We start from the raw sequence: 24,310 nt of genomic DNA, 5'->3' as shown, positions 1-24,310 counted from the left end.
CTTGTTATGGGTCTACTTTTTGAGGTGGCTTCCCCTATTTTGACCAGGTGGTTTCTATCAATGAGCCAGTTTGCTACCCATCTGGTAACATGGATTGATGCCTTGTTGAGAGAGTTTATCTATTATATCTGAGTGAGAATAGTATTGAAGGCTTTGGCCAGGTCAAGGTAGGTAGTGTGCACTGTCTTCTCCTTGTCTATGGCCTTGGTGACTGTCTCAAAGAAGTTAACCACATTTTGCAAGCATGACCGCCCCTTGACAAAACCAAACTGTGTAATATCAAGTGTCTGGAAGTTGCCAATGTCCTTGTTAATGAGGTCCATGATAATCTGCTCCATGGCCTTGCAGATCAGGCTAGTTAAGCTGATGGATCTATAATTTCCTGGATTGGTGGATGCTTCACCTTTGTGCAAAGGGATGACAGTAGCTGTCCTCTGCTTGGCTAGGATGAAGCCAGTACTCAGGCTTTGGTTGAATTGGGTGCCTAATAGGTTCATAGGTAGGTTGGTGCTGCAAGTTCCTGACTGAGTTCATGTAGGATGCAGCCTGGGATGTTACCGAGTCCCATGGAGGTTGTATTTTTTTGCCTTTGAGAGGGCAGTGATAACTTGCTCCCTAGAGATAAGGGGAGGGGGTAGGTACTGGGGATGTCCTGCTTTACTGATGGGGGAGACAGAGGAGTGAAGTTTTCACTGAACCTGAGGAGTGGAGAAAAAGTGTTTTGGTACCTATCTTTAAGAATAAGGGTGATGTGCAGAGCTGTAGTAACTACAGAGGGATAAAATTGATCAGTCACAGCTTGAAGTTATGGGAAAGAGTAGTGGAGCTAGGTTAAGAAGGGAGGTGATGACTAGTGATCAGCAGTATGGTTTCATGCCGGGAAAAAGCACTATAGATTCGATGTTTGCTCTGAGAGTGTTGATGGAGAAATATAGAGAAGGTCAGAAAGAGTTGCATTGTGTCTTTGTGGACTTAGAGAAAGCATATGACAGGGTGCCTAGAGAGGAGTTGTGGTATTGTATGAGGAAGTTGGGAGTGGCAGAGAAGTATGCAAGAGTGGTACAGGATATGTACAAGGGTAGTGTGACAGCAGTGAGGTCTGCGGTGGGAGTGATGGATATGTTTAAGGTGGAGGTGGGATTACATCAAGGATCAGCTCTGAGCCCTTTCTTATTTGCAGTGCTGATGGACAGGTTGACAGACGAGATCAGACAGGAGGCCCCGTGGACTATGATATTTGCAGATGACATTGGGATCTGTAATGAGAGTAGGGAACAGGTAGAGGAGATCCTGGAGAGGTGGAGATATGCTCTAGAGAGGAGAAGAATGAAGGTCAGCAGGACTAAGACAGAATATATGTGTGTGTGGATGGCAAGGAGGACAGAGGAATGGTAAGGATGCAGGGAGTAGAGGTGGCGAAGGTGGATGAGTTTAAGATCAACAGTTTAGAGTAATGGTGAGTGTGGAAGAGAGGTGAAGATGAGAGTACAGGCAGGGTGGAATGGGTGGAGAAGAGTGTCAGGAATGATTTGTGACAGACGGGTACTAGTAAGAGTGAAAGGGAAGGTCTACAAGAGGGTAGTGAGACCAGCTATGTTATATGGGTTGGAGACGGTGGCAATGACAAAAAGGCAAGATTCAGAGCTGGACGTGACAGAGTTAAAGATGTTAAGATTTGCACTGGGTGTGACGAGGATGGACAGGATTAGGAATCAGTATATTAGAGGGTCAGCTCAAGTTGGACAGTTTGGAGACAAAGCCAGAGAGACGAGATTGCATTGATTTGGATATGTGCTGAGGAGGAATACTGGGTATATTGGGAAAAGGATGCTAAGGATGGAGCTGCCAGGTAAGAGGAAAAGAGGAAGGCCTAAGAAAAGGTTTATGGATGTGGTGAGAGATGACATGCAGGTTGTTGGTGTGACAGAGCAAGATGCAGAGGACAAGAAGAAATGGAAACAGATGATCTGCTGTGGTGACCCCTAATGGGAACAGCCGAAAGAGAAGCAGTGTCTGCCAGCAGGTATAATAATAGGATCCAGAAAAGGAAAATGTATGTGAAAGCAACTGACCACTGGCACAGTGGTGAAGTGAGTAGCATTGTCAATTCACAGTGCCTGATTCTCTAGTTAAAGTACGGACTCTGATTGAGTCTGTGTGGAGTCTGCATATTCAGCATCTCTCTATGTGTTTTTTCCAGGTACCCTGATTTTTTTTTCCAGCACTTCAAAGATATGCCATAAGGAAATTGTCATCCATCCAATTTGCCTACAGTTGTAGGTAAGTATGCAGTGTGATATTGTGTGTGTGTGTGTGTGTGTGTGTGTGTGTGTGTGTGTGTGTGTGTGTGTGTGTGTGTGTCTAAAGACAACTTACGATAGACCTAACTTGTCAGGAGCAGTGTGACAACATGTGATGTCTGAGAATAATTCCGACACTGTATTCTAAGAAAGACTATAACAGACACATGAGCTGACTTAAACCTTATAAAACGTATAGCAGGTAAACTAACAATGTGTGAGTTAATCTGCACTACGTGTGTGCAATGTGTAAATTGTGACCTTTTTCTATGCAATGCACACTATATATGCTATGTGTGTTTTCCAGAGGTAGAAAAAACTATATTTGAACTTCTGACCTTTTTTCTCCGCAACGTGTATAACGTTTGTGACTGAAGACTGAAACTGCATTTTATTAGGAACTACAGCAATTATATGTAGGATGTTAAATGTATAGCAGACATATGAACCTGAACTGTTATTTTTCTGCTTTTTGATTATAAGATATGTGACTATTCCTTTGCCTTAAAGTGAAAGGTCACAAACAGCAATTAAAGTTATGTTAAGGAGACAACTAGCTAAGAAAAGGAAAACAAACTTGTAGCAGGAGAATAAGAAACTACTTAATTGAACTGCATCTGTGGTTTCTTTATGGGAAATATCTACGTCAAGTAGCTGTTGAAAAGGACAGTCATAAAGGAAAAGGGAAAAGAAAAAAAGAGTAAAGGGAATGAGGGAAGGACAGAGCTACTGTGAAGGTTGTAGTGTGCATAGAGCTGTGATCTGCTATTCTCTGCACTTATGTCTCTGCCTGTAACTTCACTGCTACTGTGAAGGTTGTAGTGTGCATAGTGCTGTGAGCTGCTATTCTCTGCACTTATGTCTCTGCTTGTAACTTCACCGCTACTGTGAAGGTTGTAGTGTGCATAGAGCTGTGAGCTGCTATTCTCTGCACTTATGTCTCTGCCTGTAACTTCATCGCTACTCTGAAGGTTGTAGTGTGCATAGAGCTGTGAGCTGCTATTCTCTGCACTTATGTCTCTGCCTGTAACTTCACCGCTACTGTGAAGGTTGTAGTGTGCATAGAGCTGTGAGCTGCTATTCTCTGCACTTATGTCTCTGCTTGTAACTTCACTGCTACTGTGAAGGTTGTAGTGTGCATAGAGCTGTGAGCTGCTATTCTCTGCACTTATGTCTCTGCCTGTAACTTCACCGCTACTGTGAAGGTTGTAGTGTGCATAGAGCTGTGAGCTACTATTCTCTGCACTTATGTCTCTGCCTGTAACTTTACCGCTACTGTGAAGGTTGTAGTGTGCATAGAGCTGTGAGCTGCTATTCTCTGCACTTATGTCTCTGCCTATAACTTCACCGCTGCTGTGAAGGTTGTAGTGTGCATAGAGCTGTGAGCTGCTATTCTCTGCACTTATGTCTCTGCCTGTAACTTCACCGCTACTGTGAAGGTTGTAGTGTGCATAGAGCTGTGAGCTGCTATTCTCTGCACTTATGTCTCTGCCTGTAACTTCACCACTACTGTGAAGGTTGTAGTGTGCATAGAGCTGTGAGCTGCTATTCTCTGCACTTATGTCTCTGCTTGTAACTTCACCGCTACTGTGAAGGTTGTAGTGTGCATAGAGCTGTGAGCTGCTATTCTCTGCACTTATGTCCCTGCCTGTAACTTCACCGCTGCTGTGAAGGTTGTAGTGTGCATAGAGCTGTGAGCTGCTATTCTCTGCACTTATGTCTCTGCTTGTAACTTCACCGCTGCTGTGAAGGTTGTAGTGTGCATAGAGCTGTGAGCTGCTATTCTCTGCACTTATGTCTCTGCCTGTAACTTCACCGCTACTGTGAAGGTTGTAGTGTGCATAGAGCTGTGAGCTGCTATTCTCTGCACTTATGTCTCTGCTTGTAATTTCACCGCTGCTGTGAAGGTTGTAGTGTGCATAGAGCTGTGAGCTGCTATTCTCTGCACTTATGTCTCTGCCTGTAACTTCACCGCTGTTGTGAAGGTTGTAGTGTGCATAGAGCTGTGAGCTGCTATTCTCTGCACTTATGTCTCTGCCTGTAACTTCACCGCTGCTGTGAAGGTTGTAGTGTGCACAGAGCTGTGAGCTGCTATTCTCTGCACTTATGTCTCTGCCTGTAACTTCATCGCTACTCTGAAGGTTGTAGTGTGCACAGAGCTGTGAGCTGCTATTCTCTGCACTTATGTCTCTCTGCCTGTACTCTGTAACGTCAGCTATTATAAATTAGGGCTCAGTAATTTTGTTAAGTATAGCAAGAAAAAAAGTCTAGCTACAGACAATTTTTTTTGTCATGTAATCTATTTCTGCAAAATAATTATTTTATGTTTTCCACAGCAAGTTTCTATTTCTGTGCATATTTAATTGTTAACCATACTGTTTAATCTATTTTTCTTATATAAAGAATTGTATTTATTAACATTTAAAAATATTGTGGCTGGTCATCTATTTACTTATTTATTAATTGATAAGAGGGTATTCACTGATAAATGGTGACACCCTGCTGGTGTCTACCGCTAACTGTCCAGATTACTCTGTCACACACTATCGTTTGTGTTTACAATTATCTGGTATATTAACAAGACTTAAACTGTAACTGAGAAGTCCCCAACCTGCTTGCCTGGGGTGGTGACAGTTTACTACCTTGAACAAGAAAAAGAAACAGGTGAATGCACGAATGTAGTCAATGGTAAAATCCAGCAAACTGCTTGTAATAAAAAAAATGAACTAATGAAACTAGAGATATGATTAAGATAACTTTTAATATAAAATCCAGACCACAGAGCTTTCCGGACAAAGTCCCTTCATCAGTGTGTAGACTTTGTTTTGAAAGCTCTGTGGTTTAGATTTTATATTAAAATTTATCTTAATTTTATCTCTGGTTTTGTTAGTCGAGTTTTTTATTACAAGTAGTTTTCTACCTTGTGCCAGGACAGCAGGATGCATTGTTTGAGAATATTACCAGCTTTCCCTGGAAATTAGTGCATGAGCATGTGTGTGTATGTGTGTGTGTCTGTGTGGGCACATGCACGTCTGTGTGCATATAAAAGAGTTAATTCACAGCACAGTTACCATGAGAAAATGAGCACTGGAAGGCACTAAAACCTGGAGAGAATGATGAGAAAGGGGTCTGTCTGGAGAGTTAGGCAAGATATCTTATCCAGTAGGGTGTTTAGTGTGAAGCCTTTATATGGTGGATGGTGCAGACACATAATCGTGGCAGCAGTGCATATTCGCTCCATGCTCTTGTGGCCCAGCTGCAGTTAATAAGCCTTTATATGGTGGATGGTGCAGACACATAATCGTGGCAGCAGTGCATATTCGCTCCATGCTGTTGTGGCCCAGCTGCAGTTAATGAGTTCTTTAGTGATTTATATTTGTGTGCCTTTTTATACTTTAACCTGTTTTGTAACAGTGGTGTTATGCAAGAGACCATGTCCCTAGTGACCATAAGATTTTACATTTCTTAATGATTTTTAGAGAAAAACAGTTTATTGGTGGACAACCAAACCAATTCAAGCACCATAGCCCTGTGCATGGTGATTTTTCACAGCAGTGTTAGTATGTAGCGCATGTGTGAAAAAGTAATATCACAGATTTTATCTTTTGACTTGAACAATATTGGGAAGGGTATGCATATAACTCTTTTTCTAAAACAGATTTACTGAATTATCACGTAAAGGGACAATCCCAGGGATTTTTTTGTTTTGATTCCGGTCTGTTTACATTTTCAGTCTGGCTTTCTGGGCATGTCCCAACTATGGCTGCAGGGGTTGGGGGAGGGTGCTTACAGGAAGCTTCAGAGGTGTTAGATTCCTTCTCAAATTGCAGTTGTACTCACAGCAGCTCTCACTGAGTCATTCATTAGTTTCAACTGTCCTTTTGTCTGAGATTGGTACAGCTCTACCTGACTTTTACAAAACAGAATTCATACCTAGTCACAGATCTCTTACTCAAGATGCTTACCCATACCTGTTATCTCAGCATTCGTTACATTGTTCAGCTCTGCAATTCTAACACCATATTTCCATTAATGATTCACTCAGTATTGAGCTATACATATGCAGAACCAGCTCAGCACATTGTCATTCCATTGCATCCTTGTGGACATATGCCTCAAATTCCATGTCCAACAAATCAAGGTAACTAAGCAGGTAAATAATAATAACACAGAGACTTCAGATGGATTAAATGGCCGCAGCCATGTGTTTATTGCCAATCATTGTCAATGACTTTCTCTAATAAACCAATTATTATGAGATGTGCGCAAGGCAGGAATATCAGGGAGGCCATTTATTTCTTTCATAGCATTCCACTACGCCTACAGGACAACAGACAGCACTGTCGATATCCGGCCCTTTTTTAAGTATCATACCCATTTCATAACAACTTTTTCACAGTTCATCCCAATTCTTCTGGGCCGCCTTACAATCTGCCAAGGGGGGGCCATTGCCGGGCTGATAAGTCCCCTGGCAACAATCCCTTGGGGCTGTCTGGCCTGCGGAAGGTCCAGCTGAAAAGTCCTGTGACCCCCCCCCCACTTGCCTTGGCCTCCCTTACCTTTCCTGCCTTCCGCTTACATGACTGCGACAGACTAGCCTGACCTATCTATCTTACCCGGAGGAGAAGGCGAAAACCTGAAAAAACCCATTGGGAAAAACAGGAAATTCCTTCTCGACCCCTAATGCGATCACCTTCCCTGAATAAGACTGATTTGGTTTGTTCCCAGCCTTTTCAATCCTTCCTCTAGCCAGCCCATCCCACCTTACCCTCCTACCTATCCTGGCCCTACCTGCCCCCCTCCCCCCACTGAAACCTGAGTCCGAGCTGACCTGCCTCAGACAAATGGCAGCTTGCTGCGATTTGGCTTGCAATCTGTTGTTTATCCTCAGAGAAACTAACTTTTCAGCAATGTTATGACTTGACTTGCTAATACCCTGCAGGAAAGCATTTGAGCAGTGCAAAGTTAAAACATTGGTAAACAAGAGTTTTCAGTTAATTTCATTTCATATTGTATTTTGTGCCGATTTCTAAATGCTAGCCAAGTGCAATGATTTTATGACACAAATGCCCTAGCTTCTGTAGAAAGCATCTGAAAGATGCAAGTTTTAAACAGTAGTAGAAACAGTCTTGTTTCTTTTTTCATGTTCAAATTGATCTCCGAATACTACCCAAGTGTGATGGTTTTCTTACCTGCTAATAGCTCTGTAAAATGGTTTACGTGTGATACAGGGTTCAAACATGAGTAGACAGTCTTCGGTTCCTTTTGTTTTGTAGTCTACATTGCTCATAGAAACTCAGAAAGCTGCTCGACTAACATAATTTGCATTATCATGCATTTTCTGAAGGATAAGAAGTCTGAGCTCAAATATAGGTCATTATTTAGTGACTTTCATCTTCATTGATTTGGAGGAAAAACACAAATTTTATGAGGAACAGACCAAAAATATCAGATGAAAATCTGGGCATTCTGCAAAAATCTGGACAGTTGAGAGGTATGGGCAGACACACTCATCCATTCCTTTAATTGCATGAGAACAGCACAAAATAAAATATGAATTTCCTGCTATACGTGCTATAAGCTACATGTTGGTGACTTAGTGGTTGCACTGTATGATATGCCATTAACAGTTTTATTTCTCTTTCTACCTTACAACTGTATGCATTTCTACTTGATTCCACTGTTATCTGTAGACAAGTAACTGGAATGATACAGTGTGGGTTTTTTGTCATCATGCTGTCTGTATTGCCTGATGAGTGGCTAATTCCCTGTCTGACAATCCTTAGTCTTACATGACACTTTTCAAACTGTTGTTGCCATTCCAAGTTACTCACATGAAGGCAACCTCAGACCAGTGACACAACTAGTATCCTACCCTCTTCACTACCTCATACTCTTAATACCTTGCCCTTCATGGCAAATCAGCACAAGATAGATACTTTTCCTTGTATATGTGTTGTGTCCTGACTTCATATACTGCTTTTGCACAATTATATAGTGTCACTGTAGGGCTGCCACATCTCCTGGTGCCCAAAGTCAGATTTTTGTCTGAAAAATGTGAGATTTTGTAGGACAAACCACACCTACAACCAGTGCAAAGGACTGGACTTCAGTTTACTGCCAAAATAAAAGCTAATTTTTTTTTTAGAATTTGATTTATGTATACTGTTTCATATAATATTTAAGTGTTTCAAAGACACAATAATGGATTTATGCATGTATTGAAGGAAATATTGGAAACATTTTTGTCCTAAAATTCTCAACAATTTCCTGTGGGATCAGTAAAGTATTTCTGATTCTGGTATTTCACATTTTTGATGTTTTTTTCACAGGACACAACTGCCCAGCAGTGGCTGTCCTGCATAAAGTGGGACATGTGAAAACCCTATGTTACTGACATTAATAAAGATATGCAGCACACATTGGAAATCTGTTCTGTAAAATAATGATGGTCAGTGCTGCACTATAACCATTTTTTAATACTGTACTACCTGTCATTATTTCTAGATCAAACATTCTCTTTTCAATACAAGGGTTACGTTCTCGCTTTGTTATAGGGGGATATTAAACACAAGGGTACCTCCATCTGTCTTTTGACTGTATTACTGGGAGTATACAACATTATATTCTTTAATCAAATGTCAATACGTGCATAAATAAATAATAAATGTACTTGAGACAGTGCAGCTATGCTCTAATACACATGCTATTCCTGATCATGCTATGTCGTGCCATAAAAACATAATAAATGTACTTGAGACAGTACAGCTGTGCTCTAATACACATGCTATTCCTGATCATACAAGTCGTGCTTTTCTTCCTTTTGATTGTCACTCTCTGCTACAAAAGTATTGTCATGTGCTTCGTCAGCTTGTAAGCTATGTCTAGCACTGAGTTTTTTTTTGGCTATGTCTAATAGCTGCCTATACCACTATATATCCATTTCTAAGCCATTTGTTCTTGTTTTGGCATGATGAAAAGGACACCCTGCACTGTCACATGTCAACCAACAGTTTTCAGCCCAAACTGTGCTGCCCCTCTGCATTTCTAGGGTGTCTGCCGCAGGGACACCTTTAAGTGATCTGTGAGTGTTACTCCAATAAAGTGAATTACATATTGGGGTGGCATCCTGGGACTCTGCTCCAATCAAAATTATGTCATTCCTGACAAAGAGAAACAGTTACCTGTTCTTTGAGATCTCTTAAATTTCAAAGTTCTGCAAGTATACTGTTGTGAGTATCTAGATGTGCTACGTGAAGCAACATCATGTCAGCCACTTGTACGCATACCCTCATCCATGGATTCTTCCCTCTCTGCTGGATAAATCCTATACTTTGAAGATATCTCTTAAAGGTATCATCAGTTTTACTTTATAACCCCTCTGTATGCTCTGCAGGCATACCCACCATGTAATGGTAGTCTGTTCACTACCCAAGGTACTTGGGGTTAATTACCCATTAATGGCACTGAAGTATAGCACAAGAGAGCTATAAACTCCTGAATCTACCACCCTTTAGATGATATGTTAAACTGAGGTCCCAATCACTCCAGTGGCTCTACTTGATAGAGGCACTGGGAACTGACATCAGGCAGCACAATGCCAGGGCACGTCTATGGACTAGGCTTGTAAAGCCTCCAGGGCCATTAGCCTAGTACACACCTATGAACCTATTTGCCAAAGAGGTGTTAGCTCAGATTGATCAAGGATCTTGTGTGTTTGTCGAAAAGAGCAGTTGAAATTCACTGCTCATCTGCAATAATTACACTGTTTTGAATGTATATAGTTTAAACTATGTTTCGAATTTCTGTATGAGTGTTGGTGAAATCTGTACATTAATATTTTCTATTGGTGAGACCATGTATTTCTACAGCATATACTACACAATTTTGGATACAGCAGATTTTGCTCAGCTTACAAGTTGCATTTTCAGTTACATCTGGGTTCAGTTTAATCAAAATCCATAGTATATATCTATGCATGTGAATATTACATAGTGTGGAAGTTATTGCCATATGCTATGTCAAATTGTTACTAAATTGAACAGACATAAATGTAAATAACATTGATGTAAATAAATAGAGTTTTTTACATAGTCTAAATAATATTGCTTCTTTAAAACAGACTGATATATTTTTGTATTAGATAGAAAGGTTTAGGTAATGAACATTTATTCTATTAAAGGTGGGCTTTGGGCCTGTTAGAAAAGTTGGCATCTTGATGATGTGGGAGTTTGGGGATGGAATATTGGTTTGTAGGACTGTGCTAAAAAAAAAAAAAAAAAAAGACGACATTCCAGAATACCCCAAGGAAGCTTAGATGTCTTCTATTAGTAACTCAAAAAAGAAGAAGGATGAGGAAAAACACCTTTAGATTGTGCAAACCAGTGAAGGGAAAAACAAACAGATAAATCCAAAACGAGGCCCTTGTCAGCAGAAAAGCAGCTCAAAAAAAACCTCTCCTCAATTATATCGTCCAAACCACCATTTTCATCCACAACTTCAGACATCTGAGCATTATTTACAAAATTTGATGGAATAGCATTAGGCATCTCCAATTTAGGATATGCACTATTATTAAGATAAGCTACCCTATCTCTTGACAATTTTTTGTTTTTGTTAGCTTTCAACTTCAGTAACAAGGTATCAATACTAGACAATATCCGACCATAGTCAAACTTATACCTAGTGAAGTCCAGGTCTGTTTTTATGTCATTGTCCAAACTGCTAATCTCGCCCATTAATAGATCAATATGTAAGGCATAATGCTTAATAATAAGCTCCAAAAGTTGGACACCTTGCTGCTGAAAAAGTGTCTCCAAGTCCGTAAAAAACGCACAGTCAGTTAATAATCCTGATGGTGCGAAGTTGTTCCGCAACCCCTTAGGTATAAGTTTCTCGGTAATACATTGCCTAAAATAGGCCGACTCGAGTTGCAGTTTTTTCAATTTAAGTAATTTTATGTCAAACAACTTTAACTTATCTGCTAAGCGTTCATTTTTAACATTCGGATCATCATTGCTTAAGGACGTACCTTGCTGACCAAAAGTGAGATGAGCAGTATCCAACAACCAGTCGCCCAAATTTGGTAAACCAGAATTCACCCCATCTGGTCTATTATTTGAAATTACTGCTCCAGTACTTTCCGCTCGTAAATTAGGACGTTCATCAATGCCATTACTCCTTGCAGCAATAGCATAACTAAAAGGTCGCCCAGGAGCTTCTCGATGTCCGGGCTCATTATCGAACAGTGGAAGTTCTCCATACGAAGTGTTAGGTAACACCGTGTTAGAACTAGCGGACAACCGTTGTCCAATCAGCTGGCCAGCAGGGATCAAGTCTTCAGAGCTGGCTTGACTCAATCCGTTAGAATTTGCGGTACCAGATACCAATGCTGTAGGTAAACGCATAGCGTGTTGCATGTCGTCCATCCGGGTATTAAGCTGGTCCAATCTGCGAGAAAGACCGGCAAGTAAGCCGGCAACATCGATACTATTGTCCTCATTGCTACTTGCCATATGTTTGCAGAGCTGCGGACTGCCAGGACTAACAGGGCTCCTCGTAGCCATAAACAAACAAACCAGTGAAGAGAAAAACAAACAGATAAATCCAAAACGAGGCCCTTGTCAGCAGAAAAGCAGCTCAAAAAAAACCTCTCCTCAATTATATCGTCCAAACCACCATTTTCATCCACAACTTCAGACATCTGAGCATTATTTACAAAATTTGATGGAATAGCATTAGGCATCTCCAATTTAGGATATGCACTATTATTAAGATAAGCTACCCTATCTCTTGACAATTTTTTGTTTTTGTTAGCTTTCAACTTCAGTAACAAGGTATCAATACTAGACAATATCCGACCATAGTCAAACTTATACCTAGTGAAGTCCAGGTCTGTTTTTATGTCATTGTCCAAACTGCTAATCTACATTAATAGATCAATATGTAAGGCATAATGCTTAATAATAAGCTCCAAAAGTTGGACACCTTGCTGCTGAAAAAGTGTCTCCAAGTCCGTAAAAAACGCACAGTCAGTTAATAATCCTGATGGTGCGAAGTTGTTCCGCAACCCCTTAGGTATAAGTTTCTCGGTAATACATTGCCTAAAATAGGCCGACTCGAGTTGCAGTTTTTTCAATTTAAGTAATTTTATGTCAAACAACTTTAACTTATCCGCTAAGCATTCATTTTTAACATTCGGATCATCATTGCTTAAGGGTAGCCTCATTTTGGATTTATCTGTTTGTTTTTCTCTTCACTGGTTTGTTCGTTTATGGCTATGAGGAGCCCTGTTAGTCCTGGCAGTCCGCAGCTCTGCAAACATATGGCAAGTAGCAATGAGGACAATAGTATCGATGTTGCCGGCTTACTTGCCGGTCTTTCTCGCAGATTGGACCAGCTTAATACCCGGATGGACGACATGCAACACGCTATGCGTTTACCTACAGCATTGGTATCTGGTACCGCAAATTCTAACGGATTGAGTCAAGCCAGATCTGAAGACTTGATCCCTGCTGGCCAGCTGATTGGACAATGGTTGTCCAGTTCTAACACGTGTTACCTAACACCGTATGGAGAACTTCCACTGTTCGATAATGAGCCGGACATCGAAGCTCCTGGCGACTTTTAGTTATGCTATTGCTGCAAGGAGTAATGGCATTGATGAACGTCCTAATTCTGAAATGGAAAGTACTGGAGCAGTAATTTCAAATAATAGACCAGATGGGGTGAATTCTGGTTTACCAAATTTGGGCGACTGGTTGTTGGATACTGCTCATCTCACTTTTGGTCAGCAAGGTATGTCCTTAAGCAATGATGATCCGAATGTTAAAAATGAATGCTTAGCGGATAAGTTAAAGTTGTTTGACATAAAATTACTTAAACTGAAAAAACTGCAACTCGAGTTGGCCTATTTTAGGCAATGTATTACCGAGAAACTTATACCTAAGGGGTTGCGGAACAACTTCGCACCATCAGGATTATTAACTGACTGTGCGTTTTTTACGGACTTGGAGACACTTTTTCAGCAGCAAGGTGTCCAACTTTTGGAGCTTATTATTAAGCATTATGCCTTACATATTGATCTATTAATGGGCGAGATTAGCAGTTTGGACAATGACATAAAAACAGACCTGGACTTCACTAGGTATAAGTTTGACTATGGTCGGATATTGTCTAGTATTGATACCTTGTTACTGAAGTTGAAAGCTAACAAAAACAAAAAATTGTCAAGAGATAGGGTAGCTTATCTTAATAATAGTGCATATCCTAAATTGGAGATGCCTAATGCTATTCCATCAAATTTTGTAAATAATGCTCAGATGTCTGAAGTTGTGGATGAAAATGGTGGTTTGGACGATATAATTGAGGAGAGGTTTTTTTTTAGCTGCTTTTCTGCTGACAAGGGCCTCGTTTTGGATTTACCTTTAGATTGTGACAAAACTGGTTTGAGAGACTTTTTTTGTGGACTAACAGAAATAGTCATTTGTTTAGTTCTATTTCTTCAATGTATACAAAGACCGTCTTCACCGGTATTTTTTCTTCTGTTCAATAAATATTCATTGCTTTATGGCAAAGTGGACTCTGTTGCAGTATTTATACCTGTCTGAGTATGTGCATGCGAGTATGTGTGTGTGGTAACCACCCAACTTCTACTTCTGTGTAACTGTTCTATTTATAGTTTTTGCAATTGTCAGAATTTATCAAAAGAGAGTAGATTCATGCTAACCCTACTAGGGAAAAATACAGGGATACCTCGCTTCCCCAACAGTGGTATCCACAATCCTTCATATTGGTCCAACAGTTGCAGCAGAATTTATAAGATATACTGAGCTTTTACTCATGAAAAGTGTAATCTCAAATAAATGTTTCCTACTGAAAACCATCCACCATCACCAAATAGATCAACCTAAAAATGAAAATTACCACTGAAGTGGTGCAGAGAGATAAATCCTTAACTACAGCCCAGCTGTCCTGCTCAACTGGTATAAAGGGATAAAGCCCTAACCATGGCCCAGCTCAGCTGTGTTCGATTAGCGGCTTGGGTGACTGAGAGAGCAGCAGCGAGGGATGGGAGTGCCCATCCTGGGAGGAAGGGTGCTCATTGATGATGCTTCCTAAGGTGAGGTTTGATCAATACAGGAAAGCTGTCCTCCAATATAGTCAATGAATGTGGGGATGGGGAAAAGGAAATCAGGTAGGGCATATAAAAAGAAACTCCCCAGGAAGGAAGCACAGAAGGCAGAGCTCCCAGGGATGGGGAAAGGGAAATCAGGTAGGGCATATAAAAAGAAACTCCCCAGGAAGGAAGCACAGAAGGCAGAGCTCCCAGGGATGGGGAAAGGGGAAATCAGGTAGGGCATATAAAAAGAAACTCCCCAGGAAGGAAGCACAGATGGCTGAGCTCCCAGGGATGGGGGTGGGGAAAAGGAAAGCAGGTAGGGCATATAAAAAGAAACTCCCCAGGAAGGAAGCACAGAAGGCAGAGCTCCCAGGGATGGGGAAAGGGAAATCAGGTAGGGCATATAAAAAGAAACTCCCCAGGAAGGAAGCACAGAAGGCAGAGCTCCCAGGGATGGGGAAAGGGGAAGCAGGTAGGGCATATAAAAAGAAACTCCCCAGGAAGGAAGCACAGATGGCTGAGCTCCCAGGGTACCTTTAGGATCCATGACTTTATCCACAAAATGCCAGAAAACTCTAGGGATAGGAGGATGGCTGATAGACTCGACATACAAGTGGGGCACTGGGGGATGGGCCGGTACCATGAGGTCTGGGGGACCAAAAACAATGAAATCATCACGTGGAGAATTATAGCACACTGTTGAGACAAAGCTAAATATTTTTTTTTTATTTTATCAGACAATGTCATACAATGTAGTAAAGGAACAATATTGTTTGTAAATGAGCTGACAGGACTGTGTACTGCCCATTATGAATGACATAAACTACTTTGCAACACTCTTAAACTTGACAGTACTTAGTCAATTTACAAAGGGCATTCTAACCTGAATTCCACCCTAGCTTCAATCAAAAATATCCTTGCACTGATATTTCAGAATAAGACCATCTGACAACCTCACTTTTATATTATTTTGTCACTTTTATATTATTTTGTACAGCTTAGTACAGCTTAATACCTTTAAAGAAAGCAGACAAGTGAGTTTCACCGATAAGACTCACTGATAGGACCCAGGAGGTCAAAACAGGTGAGGCCACCTCCACCAATAGGCCAGTCACTAGTGAAGTCCCCCAGGGCTCTGTACTGAGTCTGCTCCTTTTTTGCATCTATTTCTCTGAAATGGAAGTAAATGCTGAAGATTTATGGTTGACTAAGTTTGCAGATGATTGCAAGCTGGTGGTTATCGGCTCCCCTGCAGATTGTAGCATTCTTCAAGAAAGTCCATCTGTGACTAACACATGATACCGAAGCCATGGTCTTAAACTCAGTGCTAAGAAATGCATTATTGTACCCATTGGGAAGTCAACCACCTTGAGTAATTACCATGCTGATAATACACCCCTAAGAGTTGTCTCAATGGTCAGGGATCTGGGTACACACATTGACAGTAGCCTTACCTTTGACCACCATGTGGCCACAGTGGTGAGGAAATCCTTTTATGTTGGGCAACTTATAAGTAAGAGCATGACATCTAGAGTCAAAGTGTTCATTATCCCACTGTACTCTACCCTTATCAGACCAATCACAGTGTACAATGCTCCCTCTGGTAGGTACCTGGCCAAGAATATGCAGCATCTAGACTTACCTCAGAGGTTCCTTACAAAAAGAATACAAATTATAACAAACCTGCCTTATGCACCACACCTTAAAGCCCTTTCCCTCTACTCAGTCTCCTATAGATTACTGAGGGATGATCTATGCTTGACTTACATGGCACCCACAAACCACACACTTATGAACCTCCTACATATTCGTAAGTCAGAGAGTACCAGAAAAACAAGGTCTAGGGACCTGAATTTTGTCTGTGACTTAAACAGAACATGCTGGAAAGACAGATGTGTCCCACAGACTGACCCTCCAGTGGAACAGACTTCCCATCCGAAGCTGAGTTACTTTATTACCCAGTTTAAGTGCAACATAGACCAGTGAATGGGGAATAGGAAATTTAAACCAGTATTGGCACCCATGTCCCTTATGGCAAGAGATATCTTATAAATCCCTGGCTGTCAATGTCCTATTCACAGATACAGGACATTGTTATTCTTTTGGGAAAACTTGGCTAGTCCTAGAAAGGCCCCTCTGGTTATCAGCCTCAAAACAATCTATGAATCTCAAATATGTGCATGCCTCTCAGAGTATCTAGTGATATTGCAATTGAAAATGACAGAGAATACTATTTTTTCATAGAAAGGAGCATTTTGGTCCTCATTTCATAAGAACACCTAAATAAAATGATTCTCATACATATACTGAGAAATTATGATATCAAATTTCTCAGAAAAATATATCACAACCCTCCGATACAAAATGTATTTAGCTGGTTGCTCCAGCTATAAGACACACACACACACACACACACACACACACACACACACACACACACACACACACACATGCTATCTTCTTGTAATGTAGTTTACTACCCATGACACTAATTGGGGTCTGTATTATCACAGCGAAGATTTCAATAGTCAAACACGATTTGGGCGACACCATGTTCAAATATTGAAAACATCGCAAGTGTGAATGGAGATCATAGTAGGGAATTCTTCCCTTTACTTCAATGGAGTGTGATCTCGAAGTTGGCATATTTAAGTAGCTGGGGTGTAGGGGGTGCAGGGGGGGCTTGCCCCCTGCATACAACCCTTAATGACAGGTTTCCTGTTTGTTTTTTTGGATTCGAAATTTTCAAACTTCGAACATATGGTGTTGCCCATATGGTATTCAGAGTTTGAAAATTTCGATCCGATAATATGGACCCACTAATTGAGGGTGGGAGGAGTCATACGCTCAGTGACTAAAAAAAAAATTTGTATTCAGAAGAAATAAGTTATATTTTTGCATCTGATGAAGTGACAAACCAGTGAAATATTATTCAGACCACTGTTGTACTGAGAGTACTGAACCAAACTTCACCATAGCACCCCAATGAAAACCAAATGTAATGTAAAATGTCAGACCTTGCAGCAAAGGCACACAAACTAAAACCCCAGGGGACCTTCACTGAAAGGCTGCACTAGTGATGGTGAACCCTTTGTGCCAGATGCTTTTGAAATGCCAAACCCAAAATAATTCAGTACAATTCACGTGAGCAATGAATGCAAAAGCATTGTCTTTGGTAACTCGGGTTTTGGTGATCACTGACTTATCACCCAGAACATTGTAGCATGTGTCATCTTTGACAAGTGTGTCATAGGTTCTCCATCACTAGGCTATACATTTGTCCATCTTTGAAATTTCATTGCAAATCATTTAGCTACTTTTGACATACTATGTTGCTGTTGCTGTTTGACATATATTGTCTCCACTCAACAAGCAATATCAATAATCATGCAATAATGATCATTTAATTGCCTTTAGCTTTTATACTTTACTTGACATAAATTATACCCACATTCTCTATAGTTTTAATGTCTAATTGAGAAGAAAATGGAAGCTATTATCCTGCCCCAATGTTAACTGTGATACCAAGGACTTTGGTATTCGAGCCATCTGAGGGCTACCCGGGAGCCGGATAACCCATTTGTAAGGACTGCGACAGTGAATACACTCAAACATCTACATTTATGGTAAGTGTACACAACTGTACTTTACTGCTTCAGTATTGAAGGTGCAGCTACACGAAGTCTACCACAGTACTCGAACTATAAGCTCAAGAATCAGGGCAAACCCAAAAAACAATGGCAGACAGATGCTCAAAATCAGGAGTAGATTTTAAATATTGGTCTTATGTATTTAATTGCTAATGTATTTCCCCAAAAATAAGACTGGGTCTTATATCTTTTCCCCTGCCAAAATACACATTAGGGCTTATTATCAGGGGATGCCTTATTTACTCCCCCCTCCCCGTTCAACAATCTACATTTATTCATGTACAAAAATTGACATTTATTCATGTACACAAATCGACATCTATTCATCAACATTTATTTGGTACTTTTCTGTTATTGGGCAACAGTTCTAGGTAATGCATTAACAGTTGTGTGAAAATTCTACATAAACATTGCAACAAACATTTCAACTTCAGAATATCTACACCTTGGCTTTCCCAGTGCAATATTTCATGCTTAGCAGAAAATGCAGAAAAATCTTAATACATGTGTACTGGAGGAGGGGAGTAAAACAGATGAATAACTGCCACTTTTTGAGTGGTGCTGCTTTCTTTATTCCTTACCCAAACTGTAAGAGAAGAATGATGGAAAGTCATAAAAATGAAGTCTGGGAACTAGTGGCCTTACCTTGATAATGAAACGTTACCTTAATTCAATAAAGTAAAAAACTGACAAGAGTTTGCTGGCAGCTGAAAGCAGAAGCAATCCATTCTGTTGCCCCGATAATGGAAAAGTTATTCAAATACAGTCATGTCATCATCTTCTGGAACATTGTCATAAGTCTCCAACCCCCCGAATTCTGGCCTGAATTTCTTGGAACTCCATTTCCTGTAGAACCATTGACCCCAATCTATCATGCCTAGCAATAGAGCTCTCCTTAAATGAGCACAGCTTGTCCGTGTAGCCTGCTCCTAGTGTATTGGCAACACAGCTGTCAGTGATTTTATCCCATGAATTCTTCACCCAAGTCCCAACCTCTTGCAGGCTAGGCTTCACAAAGTTTCCATGCTGATTTCTCTTCATTCTATTTTCAATGTAGTCATTGAGTTCCATGCACAAATGGTCCTTGAATGACTTGTTTATTGCAATATCAAGAGTCTGGAGATGGGCAGTCATTCCTGCGGGAATCATTATTTGATCTATTCTTCCCTGTGCAAGGAAGTTCTTCATGTCTTTAGTGCAGTAAGTGCTGGCTGAATCCCAGACTAGCATACCTCTTTTGCATGGGTGCCGGAACCATAGAGCGAGGGGGGAGGTGCACCCCCCCACTTCTGTATACAAACGATATCCGATTTCCCACTTCTGTATACAAACGATATCTGATTTCCTGGTGTTTTTAGTTTTAAATTTGTTTTCTGGCTTTTTCAGCTGACGTCATCGCGCATGTGATGACGTCAGCTCTGTGAAATGGCCTGTTAGAATTGAGCTTAAGGGCTCAACGTACAGATCTGCCTTCCCAACTGTTCAGGCTAATGGATAGAGCAGAGCTGCCATTGTAAAGAGCTGAGATGCCGTTTTGTAACCGGACGTTGAAAGAAACAGTTGAGATGCCATTTTGTATCTGGGAGCAGATGTTGAAACAAACATTTTCTCAAGGTAGTTTATCATGCTGAATGCCTTTTTCTGTGTGTGTGTGTGTGTGTGTGTGTGTGTGTGTGTGTGTGTGTGTGTGTGTGTGTGTGTGTGTAAATGATGGTGGGCAATGGAACAGCCTACCACAATATGTAGCTCTGTTAAAAAAAACTGTGATGGAATGCAAGGATGTATAGTATGGAAAACAAACAGTTCTTATGGGGGAGTGGATAGTTCAATAAATTCTGCAGCTAAACAGCAGAGGAACAAGCAGACATTATGAGCAAGGCTATCCTAGTAACCACCATTTTTTTCTTTTTGTTAAAATGGATCAGGTATTCAGAGGAAGAACACATTCAGTTTTCCCATTTAGCTGTTGAACAGGTGTGAAAATGCTTTAAAAAAGCATACTTCTTAGAGCTCTATCATGTATACACCCGAAATGAAAGTTCCTCCCTCTACTTGGATTCCCATGAAACAAAAGGGACCCACCTAATTGAAACCTGTGTTGGCATGCCAGTTCACTGTTGTAGAGTCCTGGAAGGTAACCTAAACCTGAATGAACTCTAGAAGTCACAGCTGCAGATAAGTTAGCCTAATGGTAAAGACAAACTAAGAGGCACACAATGCTAAAAAGAAAACAAGTTAGCTTACTGTGGTGCTAACAGCTAGATTAATTGTGTCATAAACTAAAAGTGAAGATTGCAAACCCTATATAACTTTGTTGTGTCTTTCGGCTTATCCCGGTTAGGGGTCGGCACAGCAGAACTCCAGTCCGCTAATGTTTGGTAGTGGATTTTTACGTGCCGAGGTACCAGCCCTGATGCACAACCTTCAACGAAGGTATGCCCATTCACGCATGCCTCCACACAGAAGACGCTCTAGCTAAGAATCGAATGGGACAATATCTTGCTGTGAGGTGACAACGCTACCGCAATAAATTCTTGTTTCTAAAACAACCAATTCACTAAACACAGAAGCATTGCATTATCCATAAGACAGAATTTATTTTCCTTTTTCTCTTTGATATATTACTTCATGAAATGTATGCCTTACAGTGTGACTGTTAAGTAAGGCTTAGCAGTTTAAAATTTGTAGACTATGACAGCAGTCTGAGTAAAACAGAATTGCATCTGCCAGAAGCAGCAATCTGAATTCCAAAGGAACACATACTATGACTCAGATGTGCTTATTCATCCTCAGTAAGTTTTCCCTATTTGTAGAATGGTTAGATTATTAACATTTTGTATATGCTTGTAGTAAAATGAGGTTATGTTTCTCAGCTTGACCAGAATAAATCAATCACATTTAATACATCCTCTGTGTTTCAAGGAAGAAAGTGCAGGAGCATCTTTAATCCTAGCTTCTAACAAAAATGTGTGTTTCAAATTTCTTTGTAAAGTTACTTCCATAATCATTAAGGAACAGAGAGATAAGTATGACTAAGAGACGTATGGGGCTTTATCCTGTAGCTCTGAATTTGATTCTGTCACCCTTCTGCTGCATGTTGTGTCAATATGACCAAGTCAGTTAACCAGAGCAAATCTCCTGGGCACAGTGAAAAGGGGTACTTATTCAGAATTGCTCTCTTCTAGTTTAAAATCCAATTTGACAAGACAGCATAGTGTTATATTTCAGCTATTAAATGAATGTAGCTATGCTTAACCAAGTATCTTGTAGGATTAGCAAGAGGATGAACTAATGAAGATTTTTATCTCTAAGTACAGTTCCGTTATTTTCTTGTTGGTGATATGCTTAGAAATGCTTTTCTTTTTGATTTTTGAATTTACTGGTGGCTAGAGGTACTGAGGCTCAAACCCTGTACCTTGGGTACAGGGTAAAAAGAGCCACCACTTGTGAATTTATGCCTTTTTTTTATCTGTTCCTCAAAATCTGTGGTTTTCAGGATTTTTGTGGCACATCACTAAAGCATTGAATTCACTAAATAATGACAAGCATTGGAATTTCAGACTTCATATTCTTCAGAAAATAAATGGTAATGCAAAACCTTTTACTCTAGCAATTTTCTGAGTTTATAAGATCAGTATTTGAAATAGGTCCCTATTTTGGGGATGTATTCCCCAATTATTGGCTTTATCCAGTTTTTTTTTTTGCTAAGAGGTTGAGAGCTATAGCGAGAAGCGAGAACTGAATTCTGTATTCCCCCATTATTGGCTTTGTCCAGGTTTTTTGTGCTAAGAGGTTGAGAGCTATGGTGAGAATTGAGAACTGAATTCACTAAATGATAGCCATTTAAGTTTCAGTCTTTCTATCTTTTAGGAAACTGATGATTTGGCATACTGGTATGTTGATCTGTGTAGTGCACAACGTCCTGGGTTCAAGTCTTGGCAGTGAAATGCATGGTGGTAACACATTTTATTCTAGCAACTTTCCAAAGTTATGCAAGCAATGTTTAATATGTGCCTCTGTTTTTTGGGCTTTTGTTCACACCATCAATAGATGTTGGCTTTTTCCAGATTTCTTGTGCTGCAAAGTTGAGAGTTACAGTTGAGTGTCAAATGAATTTTACAAGGAGATGAGAGCTTCAGGGGAAGAGAAGTTTAGTGCTACTTCTGCTAAGTTGTTTGCATTGTTACTAGCACAACAGGAAATATACTTGCTTTTGCTGCAGAAGGCTGTAGATTCTACTCCTACAGTATGCAGATAGATCACTAATACTGTACTATGTTGTACTTTAAAGGGAGTGGATGCTGCAAGTCCTATGAATGTCCTCCTTTGGGGGAGTTATCTAGTAACTATGTTTCTGTTATCAGTTTGCCATCCATTTTCCATTGCAAAACTACTAGCTTGTCATTTTTTTATTGTAGCATATGCAATTTACTCTTCAAGGGCAACAGGCTTTATTTGTATATGAAACAATGAAATATAAAGTTGTTTGCTAGCAGCAACCTCTTCATTAGTTACAGATCCTTTTAATGTGGAATTATTTAGATGACTTCTGCAGCGATTTTGCATATTTACTAACATTTGGTGGATTGTAATGATAGGAGTTTGAGTGGCCTTTTATGGTTGAAATTTTCTGAAATGGGTAGTTTTGATATTATTGGTTCATACATTTTGTTTCATTGCTTACTAGAAGACTGTTCCAAACTGCAAATTTAAAACACATTCTAACAAGTGGCTTAAAAACCTCAGCTTTGGCCGGCTAAGAACTAGCTGTATTCAACTGGACGTATAAGAGAATTTAAGTACCTTTATCTGCACTTTTTTTCAAAAAATACAGTATTTAAATCGATTTAACTGTGTTGCAGGAATATAAACTGAACTGGAAGTTAGTCAGTGCTTGCTGAATTTTATTATTTGCTAGTAATTGCAGGTGTGGGGATAGCCACATTCTTTGATTTCCTGTCCTTGCCTATTTAAGTGGTACAGTGTGAAATATTTTCTGCTTAAAAACCTCAGCTTTGGCTGGCTAAGAACTAGCTGTATTCAACTGGACATATAAGAGAATTTAAGTACCTTTATCTGCACTTTTTTCAAAAAATACAGGATGTAAATTGATTTAACTGTGTTGCAGGAATATCAACTGAACTGGAAGTTAGTCAGTGCTTGCTGAATTTTATTATTTGCTAGTAATTGTAGGCGTGGGGGTAGCCACATTCTTTGATTTCCTGTCGTTGCCTATTTAAGTGGTTCAGTGTGAAATATTTTCTGCTTAAAAACCTCAGCTTTGGCCGGCTAAGAACTAGCTGTATTCAACTGGACGTATAAGAGAATTTAAGTACCTTTATCTGCACTTTTTTTCAAAAAATACAGTATTTAAATTGATTTAACTGTGTTGCAGGAATATTAACTGAACTGGAAGTTAGTCAGTGCTTGCTGAATTTTATTATTTGCTAGTAATTGCAAGTGTGGGGTTAGCCACATACTTTAATTTCCTGTCCTTGCCTATTTAAGTGGTACAGTGTGAAATATTTTCTGCTTAAAAACCTCAGCTTTGGCCGGCTAAGAACTAGCTGTATTCAACTAGATGTATAAGAGAATTTAAGTACCTTTATCTGCACTTTTTTCAAAAAATACAGTATTTAAATTGATTTAACTGTGTTGCAGGAATATTAACTGAACTGGAAGTTAGTCAGTGCTTGCTGAATTTTATTATTTGCTAGTAATTGCAGGTGTTGGGGTAGCCACATTCTTTGATTTCCTGTCCTTGCCTATTTAAGTGGTGCAGTGTGAAATATTTTCTGCTTAAAAACCGCAGCTTTGGCCGGCTAAGAACTAGCTGTATTCAACTGGACGTATAAGAGAATTTAAGTACCTTTATCTGCACTTTTTTCAAAAAATACAGTATTTAAATTGATTTAACTGTGTTGCAGGAATATTAACTGAACTGGAAGCTAGTCAATGCTTGCTGAATTTTAGAATTTGCTAGTAATTGCAGGTGCGGGGGTAGCCACATTCTTTGATTTCCTGTCCTTGTGTTGCAGGAATATTAACTGAACTGGAAGTTAGTCAGTGCTTGCTGAATTTTATTATTTGCTAGTAATTGCAGGTGTGGGGGTAGCCACATTCTTTGATTTCCTGTCCTTGTCTATTTAAGTGGTACAGTGTGAAATATTTTCTGCTTAAAAACCTCAGGTTTGGCCAGCTAAGAACTGGTATTTAAATTTGGAAATTTAATATTTATT

Source organism: Protopterus annectens, chromosome 13.part0 (assembly GCF_019279795.1).
Source record: "Protopterus annectens isolate FY-2018-M chromosome 13.part0, PAN1.0, whole genome shotgun sequence".
Lineage (NCBI taxonomy): Eukaryota > Metazoa > Chordata > Ceratodontiformes > Protopteridae > Protopterus > Protopterus annectens.
This window is presented reverse-complemented; position numbering follows the sequence as displayed.